The sequence below is a fragment of the Zingiber officinale genome, chromosome 4B (genome assembly GCF_018446385.1).
Source record: "Zingiber officinale cultivar Zhangliang chromosome 4B, Zo_v1.1, whole genome shotgun sequence".
NCBI lineage: Eukaryota > Viridiplantae > Streptophyta > Magnoliopsida > Zingiberales > Zingiberaceae > Zingiber > Zingiber officinale.
Window position 1 is genome coordinate 85,652,061 of NC_055993.1, and position 10,842 is coordinate 85,662,902.

Sequence of the window (10,842 nt, forward strand, 5' to 3'; positions counted from 1 at the left end):
AAATTCTTCTAAAAATCGTCTTAAAAAATTCTTTTAAAATTTGTTTAAAAAATTATTTTAAAAAATATTAAAAATCTTCTAAAAATTATTTTAAAAATTCTTTTTAAAATTATTTTAAAATCTTTAGAAAATTATTATAAAAATCTTTTAAAATTCTTTTTAAAAAATTATTTTAAAAATCTTTTAAATTATTTTAAAAATATTTTAAATTTTTTTTATCATTTTAAAAATTATTTAAAAGTTAATTAAAACTTAACCTTAATTTAACTTATTCAACTTTAATTTCAACGTTAATCAAAATATTAACTTTACTTTAATTAAATCATAATTTGTATTAATTAAAGATTAAATCAAATTAAACTTTAACTTTATTTAATAGTTTTAACAAATTTAATTCTGAATTAATACTGACTCTAAACTTAGTTAATCCTAATTTAACGTAACTTAAGTCAAATCTAATCAAAACTTAAAGATCAAGTAAATGAAAATTAAATTATAACTAATACTTTCTATACAAAAGTTAAGTTGTTTTAATCAAATATGTATTAAATTATTAAATTGAGATAAGTAAAAGTTAATCAATAAATTATTGATAATGATTAACTATTATTGATTTAGTAACAAATTATTTCTTAACTTAATCCAAGGTTAATAATTGATTAAATGATTAATTTAAATAATTAATGGTTAATCAAACTTAATGGGGGATTAATAAAAAATACAAGTTGTTGAAATAATATATCTTTTTTAATATTCCCAACATTATTTCCCCTAAACACTTAGGTAGAATTTCTCATAGCTAACAAAGACAATCAAAATGTGCTAGATTAAGGAACACCACAACAAAAATCACTTTTCGCAGCGCGCAAATTCACTTTCCGCAGCGCACATTGTATGCTGCGCAGTTGAAAGCTGTTGAAAGTCCTATATTATTCGTAGCGCGCATTACGCGCCGCGGAAAAGACTATCCGCAGCATGCATTGCGCGCTGTGGATTGTATTTTCGGTGAAATAAAAAATAATATCCGCAGCGTGCAATGCACGCCGCGGATAATAGTATCCGCGGCACGCAATGCATGCCACGGAAAATAATATCCGCGGCACGCAATGCATGTCGCGGATAGTAATTTTCGCGGCGTGCATTGTGCGCTTCGGATACTATTTTCTACAGTACGCAATGCGCGCCGCGGATAGTCTAATGAATATAAAACAAAATAATTTCATTATGCTAAAACAATCAATAAACATTTCACAATAAATTAAATACAAATCCAATCCACACACAATTAATAAAAGTCATTTCATTATACCAAAAAATAATTTTAAGATCCAAGAGTAGCTATTACAAACTTCGATTAAAATCCAATCATCACAAACAAGTAGAATATGTATCAATCAGACAAGTACTATAAATTTAGATAACCATGCGACCGTACTTCCTATTGCATCATCCAGAAACTGCATTTCATCATTTGATCGAATTAGGTCCACTTTTTCTACCAAAACCTTGTCAACCCAAACTTTCCAACATGATCCACTAAGAATAACGTGATGCACTTTTGTATTTGGATCTATAGATGCAATTCGACCTTCAGCAACAACTAGTTCATCAACACACCAATGAAGCAGCTTACATTTAGCATTAATAGGGATATCTCCATGACTCACATTCTTCAAATTTGACTATAAATAAACAATACAAGGTTATTAATTCAATCATGTCTAGCAATTATAATAAATTTATGGTTAAAAAAATACATAATTTTAATTACCTGAGAAATATGACCAAAATCACCACTTTTGTTGGCACCAATATTGATATCACTGTTGCTGCCAAATTCATTCCCAATACCACTACAAATGCCACAACTTGCAATCTAATTTAACAACACAATTGTATTAAGTAATATCATCATGATAATTCGAAAACAATTAAGCTTATATACCAAACTTATTGTATATATATTATTTACCAAACTTTCGTTCTGTACTATAGTTTGAAGTTGTTGAACAGTTCCACTTGTTTGCACAGAAGCTCCAACTTTCGATGGCATAACTCCAAAGCCCATGCCACGCACTCTACCCTGAGCTTAATTTTCTTTCCCAAAATATTCCTAACATTTGTATAAACAAAACATTACTTAATCAATAAAAAACTTAAATATAAAAACTGATTTCTACATCATTATTTTTTAAACTAAGAAAATATTAAATTTCAATATTGTATTTACTGTCATGTTAAAGTAATATTGACACAATTGATAAATAATGCAGTTACAACTACGCAAGCATATATGCAAATTAACAAATATTTTTTGCTAAGATTAATGCATGAAAATACAATGTAATTAAGAATTTTTTGAATTTGATTAAAATATAAAATACTGAAAACAAATTAAGTGACATAAGTGGTCTCATCTATAGCATCTCATGAAGCAAAATAAAAATAAATCAGAAACATAGGAAAATTATTGCACATGAAGTTACACATGATGCTTCTAAATAAATGAGAAGAATAAAAAAATTATTAAAATTAGGTTTTAGCACATAATTCAATTTTATCCAAATCAATAATCCAATTTTATCCAACATCTTAACAATACCTCCCAATTCAATAATCATCCAGTCAACCTATCAACCAAATCATCAAACCACGATCAATCACAAACTCCAACATGATTCACCTTTAAATTCTCACCCATATCCATAGTTTCCAATCCCAAATCCCTAATCTAATATCAACATGGATTCAACAATATTTGCTAATATATCTAAGTAAGAAGAAAATCCTACAACCCATAAAAACCTAATTGTGTAACATACTACTAAGAATCAGAAGTGCATCACTGAAATACACTCACCTTTAGATAGGGCAGTCAATTCCAGTACCTAACAGTGCTACACTCCACTGTCCGGAAACTACAACAGTCAACCATATACCAACTCTTCTAAGTATCAATCCAGAAAATGAAATATACAGCAAAGGAGTTGCAGAAAACCTAATCCACAGTACAAACTCACCTCAACAAACCCTCACTTCTTCACCGAGACCTCCAACAGCCTCAAGAAGTGGAGACGTAGTGATCGACGGCAGGGGAAATCCACCAATACCTTGATCCGGTGAATCCCCTTAAGTCCAGATCAAGAAGAACATCACAAAGGGGCAAAATCTTTGAAATCACACAATTTCGGATGAAGCTTACCTTGATCGGTCGCCTCCAATGCTGTCGCCCGATCCAATCCAGCAAGAGTGGAGACACCGATCAATCCCCAACGAACAGATGGAGGAGGAGATGATCGATCGGCTGGGGACGCGAGTCAACCCCCCTCGTCGTGCCCTACACCAACTCTTCTAAGTATCAATCCAGAAAATGAAATATACAGCAAAGGAGTTGCAGAAAACCTAATCCACAGTACAAACTCACCTCAACAAACCCTCACTTCTTCACCGAGACCTCCAACAGCCGCAAGAAGTGGAGACGTAGTGATCGACGGCAGGGGAAATCCACTAATACCTTGATCCGGTGAATCCCCTTAAGTCCAGATCAAGAAGAACATCACAAAGGGGCAAAATCTTTGAAATCACACAATTTCGGATGAAGCTTACCTTGATCGGTCGCCTCCAATGCTGTCGCCCGATTCAATCCAGCAAGAGTGGAGACACCGATCAATCCCCAACGAACAGATGGAGGAGGAGATGATCGATTGGCTGGGGACACGAGTCAACCCCCCTCGCCGTGCCCTAGACAACGAGCTACTGCCGACAACAAACAAGAAATCGCCAAGAAGACGACCTCTCAGTCGGAGATGGCCAATACCGTCGAGATCCAACGCCACGTTCTCTCCGACGACACGTGAAGGCGAAATCGCGATGGAAAAGCCTCTCCGTCGGCGTCGGATCATCTGCGCACGAGAGAGAAAGATCGAGAGAGGAGAGAGAGGAAGGATCGGTAACTTTCCTCCTCGAATCTCCGGTGTGCTCTATGCCGGCGCCACCGAGAGGCGAAGAGCAACATAGCCGATCGCCGATGAGGCTCGGTACGAAGAGAGCTCGCGCGCGAAGGGGGAAGAAATCGGGAAGAAGGGAAAGGGTTCGGCAATTAAACCTAGGTCAAGAGTATATACTTAGGGAATTTAGATTAAATGAAATTAATCTAACTCCCTCCTTGATTTGGGTATTCCAAACAAGGGATGTGCGAAGAGTTTGGGAATCGAAAATTAAAGAATAAAAGGAAACAATAATTATGAGAAAGTGGAATTAATATTACACAAGGTAAAAAAATTATAAAATTGATTATATTATTGTTTCTTACACGGTTAATAATAACTTATCATATTAACATTAACAGCATGCTACTTTTGCACGCTGTTATTATTATTAACTATTCGCAGCATACATTAACATGCATGCCGTTAATAATATATTATTAACAGCGTGCTTTTAATGCGCGCTGTTAAAACCTTTTTTTATTTCAAAGTTCATATTATTAACAGCGCACATCAACATGCACGCCGTTAATAATACTATTAACGGCATGCTTTTAATGTACGATGTTAATAGTGTGCTGCGAAAAGTGATTTTTGTTGTAGTGGAAGGACCTTGAAAACATGTTGCACATTTTAACATACTCAAACCCTAGTATAAATTAAGGAGGAGTAATAAATTAAGGAGGGATGTTAACTTAAGGGGAAGTGTTAAATTAAGGGGGAGGGTATTTGGAAACTCCTTTCAAAAGAGTTCTATTTCATTTTCTTACAAAGTGTTCATGAAAAATTCTTTTGAAACCTTACCTACATTGTAAATAAAAAAAAACAATATCTGTTTTGAATAATAAATTGAAAATATTTTGTAAATTGCATAGAAAACTACTTTAAAAAAATTTGAAAGATATTTTTTGACAAGTTTTGAAAAGGTTTATCAAATTCTTGTAAGAATCTATATTTGCAAAATGTATTGTTTTTTGTTTTTGTTCAAATATTGGAAAATCATTTGAAAAATGCTTTGTTTTTTAAAATTCCTTTCAAAATTTCCTTGATTATTTTGAAAATCTCTTTGAAAGGTCTTGCAACGTCTTTATGTAAACTAATTTGAAAACTATTGTTTTAACAAACTTGCTTTAAGAAAAAAGGCACTTTTGAAAAATACTTTATGAGAATTATGTGGAAATCCTTTGCAAAATATTTTTACAAATTTTAGAATTTTTTAAAATCTTTTATAAATTTTGAAAAAAAAAAATCCTTTTAAAGTTACTTTGAAATTTTTTTCATTCACTCCTCCCTAACATGAACCTGAGATTTTACCTTTGTAAAGTTTTTATTTGAAAACAATACTTGCAAAAAAAATTTCAAAAGATAACACTTTCTATTTGAAGTAGTTGGTTTTTCAAAAACTTACTTGCAAAATTATTTGAAGTACTTGAAATAATTATTTGAAAACTTGCTTGAAAAACTAGGTTTGTAAATAGTTATGTAAACGAGCCAAATCGAGTCGAACAATATTAGGCTCGAGCTCGGCTTGTTTAAGTTATATTCGGGCTCGAGCTCGGCTCGAGCTCGAATCGAACTTTTATTACAAGGCTCGAGCTCGGCTCGATTTGGAATTATCAAGCTCGCGAACAGTTCGAGCTCGGCTCGTTATTAGCTCGATTATCAATTATCATAGTTAACGAGCCTAATTTGTTAAGCGAGCTCGAGCTCGTTTTTGGGCTCATTTTAGAGCTCATTTTCGGGCTCATTTTAGAGCTCGTTTTTTGGCTCGTTTTAAAGCTCGTTTTAGAGCTCATTTTTTGGCTCATTTTAGAGCTCATTTTTTGGCTCGATTTACAAACGAACATGTTTGTGAGCTTACGAGCCAAATATCCTTAAGCTCGAGCTCGGCTCAATAAAACTGTCGAGCTCGAAATCGAGCTCGAGCTCGGCTCGATAAGATAAATGAACGAACTCGAATGAATTTTTTATCGAACTGAGCTCCGAATAACTTGCGAACCGTTTGGTTCATTTACATCCCTATTTGCAAAGTCCTTTTTGCTAAACCTTAGTTGAATTATTTCTGCTTCATGCATTAATTTTTTTTTATATATGCCAAAAGGGGAGGATAGTGGGTTAGGTTAGGAAAAAAAAATCAAATTAACTCACTTTACTCAATTTAACTCAATGTTTGCTTAATTATATTTTTTTAACTTTAACTCAGATTGTTATTACATCAAAAGGGGAGATTGTTGGTACAGGTTGCACTGATAATCAAATTTTGATATATGATAAATAGGTTAAAGTTAGATATATTATTTGTCTAACCTTTCTACCGAGTGTGCAAGAGTTGACTGGTCTGAAGGACCTGCCACCAGGATAAAATTCAGCTAGGTTCATGGGACCTGATAGTCGGTAGGAAGTCCAGATAGGTTTGTGGGGTCTGATATCTAGCTAGAAGTTTGGTTGGGTTCGCGGGACTTGATAACCGCCTACAGCCCAATTGGGTCTGCAGGACCTGACAACTTACAGAAATACCTGGTGGGTCAAAGGCAAGTCAAGCAATTGCAAGTAGTGAGTGAAGGTAAGCAACTAGAGGAGAGATCCAGTGAGGGTGTGTTCCTGGTTGAGGGAACTATAGGCGTCTGTCCAGCTTAGGTCTATTTGAGAAACCTAAGCTGAGTCCTTGACTAGATCATGGTCTTGGGGAGATAGGATCTAATTATTATTCCTACTTTATTAATATTGTGCTAACTCTATTTTGCAAGATAAACATATTTTCTGTTACCTAGATTAATCTTTTTTGTAGGGAATAAGCTATTGAAAAAAGGGTGTCCAGACACCCGGAGCTGGTCTGGGCGCTTGGAGCTGGTCCGGGTGCCTAGACCAGCTCGCCTAGGCGGGTGCTGCAGGCACCGGGGTGGTCCGGCACTACAACAAAAACTGTAAACGACAACGGATATTATCCGTTGTCATAGGGTCAAAAATCCGTTGTAACTGAGGGCGTTGTAGAATGTATTGTCCTACGACAACGATTTTGAATCCGTTGTCTTTGCAGATATTTGACAAGAGTTTTTATCCGTTGTTGTTTATATGCTCAAAATTTGTTTATGAAGGATACGACAACGTTTTAAAACCGTTGTGGTAGATAATTTCAACAACAAATATAAACCGTTATGGTAGACCCTTTTTACAACATATATAAACTGTTGTGGTAGATAATATTTACTCGTTTTGTATTTTTACAATAGTTATAAACTGTTGTAATATAATTTTAATTTGCTTTTACAACTAATAAAACCGTTGTCTTTTATCACTTTTCACAAAAAAAAAAAAACCATTGTGGTTTACGTATTTTTTACAACGTTTCTAACCGTTGTCTTTAATGTTCATGTTGTAACGTGATAATACCAAACAACAATTATATTTTTAATATAAGCAAACCACCAATACAAAACATACAAAATGAGTTGTATTCATCAAATTTAGTAGTATCAAACCATAAATCACATGTTTTCCATTACTGTTCTTCATATGACTTTTACACATTAGCAAGGCAATTTATAACCTAACAAAGCTCACTCCTTGCATCCAAAATCTCAAGCCTCACGAATTGCCCGAGTTACATCCTGCAAGAGAAAAATTAAACAAAACTTATCAAAGAAAAATATAAAATATAAGAAAAAAGATAATTGTAGTAAGTACTGCTTGAACTATAACTATAGAATAAACATTTCGCATAGCTCTAATACATGGACATGAAAGAAGGATTTCCAGAATTCCAGGGCAACACTCAATGTCTACAAAACGGAAGAGAAAATTCTACATAAAATCTACATAAAATATAAAGCAATTCCAGGACAACACTCAATTCCTGTGGAATAACCGAAAAGTGAATCCAAGAGCAAGGCAGTTCAGCATAGCATCAAGGGAAAACAGCATGGTTCCTTGGTTTAAACAAGTTCAAATGGAGCAGAAGTCTCGAATTGGATTAGTCATTTGAGGATAAGTGTCTATACATCACTAAAACTAGTAGTACGATGTCACCAAGAACACTTATGAGAAACCGGGATGAAATAGATAAGGATTTAGATATTTGGCCTTAGCATCACCAAATAGCTGCATTGAAGCTTCGAGACTCATCGTTGTAAGATAGTTACATCCTAGTGAAAACTGTAAGATGATAGTTCTCAGAGCCATAAGACTTGTGCTAGAATCATGGACTAGATGGCAGTAAGGCAAATGCCATAGTCCAATAAGCTTCCTAAAACAAACAATAACATGCGAAATGAAGCATTCATAAACAAAAATAGAACAAAAAAGTATGCACATTAAAGCACCTAAATGGCTTGCATACGGTCTGTTGTGACCTCATCTGCAAATAGATCAAGAGCTTTCCCATTCTTTTTGAGTGTAATGAATCCCATTTTATCTTTGAGAGAGAAAGACCTTTCATTTGAAGGACTACAAGGAATTGTTTCAACAAAATGAATGATTGATCATGAATGCCATATAAACACAAAAGTGTGCAAGAAACAATTTTAACAGGAGTCACTACATGTAAGAAAGTTTGATATTGAGGTGAAAGACTTACAATTGGTAAAATTTGTTTGCCATCATGTCATGAATGTTTCTTATAAACTGCACAAGAGAGACAGATTATTCACATTACTTGCATCTTGTGTACTGAATTATAGTAAAACAACAGAACAAAGGACAATGAACATTATAATCATTTCAAAAAATTTATGGGATATAAACTAGACTCCGCATTTTTTAAACTAGTTAATCATATGACACTTATGCAAGTAATATACATGATTAAACTTACACCACAACGATGTTGGAAAAAAAAGCAGTACATCTTCTACCTTCAATGTCATGTATACATCTTCCATGGCACGTCGTCTAAATATGAAGTCAGCTCGTCGTAAGTCGGCCTGGTCAAACTCAAAATGTTTTGAAGAAAAGTATACAGTTATAATTAGATGTAAAATAAATATATCAAAAGACACTTTAACAGGGTTGTTATGGTCATCAACAACAACTTCCACAAACTCCATAGTCACATAGTCATGTAATTTCTTCCATTAACTCATAAAAGAAACTATAATCCACACTTGATATCCAATATACACATAATATTATGGACAATAATTAACTTGCAATATTATGAGAAAACAAGCAGAATATTAGCTCAGCAACCAAAACTAAACTATTTCATATATTCCTTGGATGCAATCTACAATGGAGTATGTAGCACATTTCAACAAACACTTTGGTAGCTTGTTAAAGTTTTATTCAGTAACCATTCCTCCAAAAAAAATTTAAAATTATAAAGGCTGGTCATCAGTTTTTTTTTTTTTTTTGCCTACATGTTGTGTTTTCCCTCCCTCTTCCACTCTGATTTAATACCCTTCCATTCCTCACATTTAAAAAAGATTTCAAATGACTGTGAAATACATCTACCCTATCAAGTTTGGTTCAAAACACTTGCCAAATGATTGCTTCATTCTTATGAAGCCACTGTAGTTTCATTCTGAATGGAATTTCCTTTTAGATTGAGAAATAATACAATAATCTTCATTCCAGAATATTGAATATAGAGGATCTTCTTTACAACTCAAAATAAAATTTGATGATGGTTTTTCCAAATAAATAATTAAGGAAAAAGTAGAAAATCACGACTAAATAAATTGAATAATTGCTGTTAAATACTACAGAAAAAGAGAAACCTCTAAGGCCCCATCACTCCAATGCTAATCTGCTACTCTCTTCAGATCAGATTGAGCCCTGTCCTTCAAGATATGCATGAATAAATCAAGCCATGCAGATAAAAAAGAGATTTTTGGCTAAAATTGGAAAAGCTAAGCTAGAAAACATACAGTGGCTAAATGCTTCAACCGAGCAGCCTTTTCCTTAACACCAAGGTCAATCTTCCTTGTGTCCTCCCTTGCACGAGCTTCCACATTACATAAATGTTAGCACTTCAAAAATATTGAAGGAACTCTAAAGAACAAGTGAAAACTCTGTTATATTCAGATAAAGTATAGACTAAAGAAGATGTTATACCATCAAGCTTAAGAAATCCAAGTCAAAGAACAGCAGCATCTTGGCGTGCCCGATCATTTAGTCTTGTTATGCCACTAGTGCATAAAAATTCCATGGAAAAATATCACCAAAGCAAAACAATAATAAACAAGCGAAAATATGATATCAAAACAAATGGCGACATAGTCAAAAGGTTGCACAGAAATGTAGTCTGACCATACATCTATGACCATTTGAATTAGCAATTTAGTTATGAGTAAGCTAATTAATTAAACTGGAGACTACAAAAGAAGTTTAATTGTAAAAAAAACATGAAAGAAAAAAAAAAGAGAATCTAGAGTATACCATATCGATCACATTTCACTCAGAATAACAATAATGAATTATTTCATAGTTTCTTAAAGCCAATGGTCTTTCTCAAAGATGTTGATCCAGTATAATGTGATACATTTGAGAATGAGATTATAAATCCACTTCGGCCAGTAACTGTTATTTTGCAAGAAATCTTGCCTGCCATATTTGCAACTAGTTGATGCAACTATGCAACTTATTAAGAATTAATTAAACAGAGCGTCAACATTTATCCAATCTTCTGCAGCAAGCTTTCAGGCATATGTTGTTGAACCTTCACACATGCTGATGACCTGAAGAGTGTTAAGTTCCATATGAGCATCTCTATCAAATTATATGGTATGAGTATAAAATCATGTTAATATGTAAATTAGTACATGTAAGCACATACTACATTATCATAATCTACACATAGCACAGGCTTCTCCTTGAGGAAAAAGGAGCTGCTCTTGGCACAAGTTCCATGCCAACATGC

General features: G+C 33.7%; 1 long non-coding RNA gene across 1 annotated transcript; it reads right to left on the reverse strand.

Moving 5' to 3' along the window:
- Positions 1 to 8,314: 8,314 nt before the first annotated feature.
- LOC121977672 lies at positions 8,315 to 8,840 on the reverse strand. Its single transcript, XR_006110995.1, has 3 exons — positions 8,797 to 8,840; positions 8,560 to 8,606; positions 8,315 to 8,429 (listed from the first exon to the last, which is right to left on the reverse strand). It is a non-coding gene; the product is annotated as an uncharacterized LOC121977672 (long non-coding RNA).
- Between the last annotated feature and the right edge of the window lie 2,002 nt (positions 8,841 to 10,842).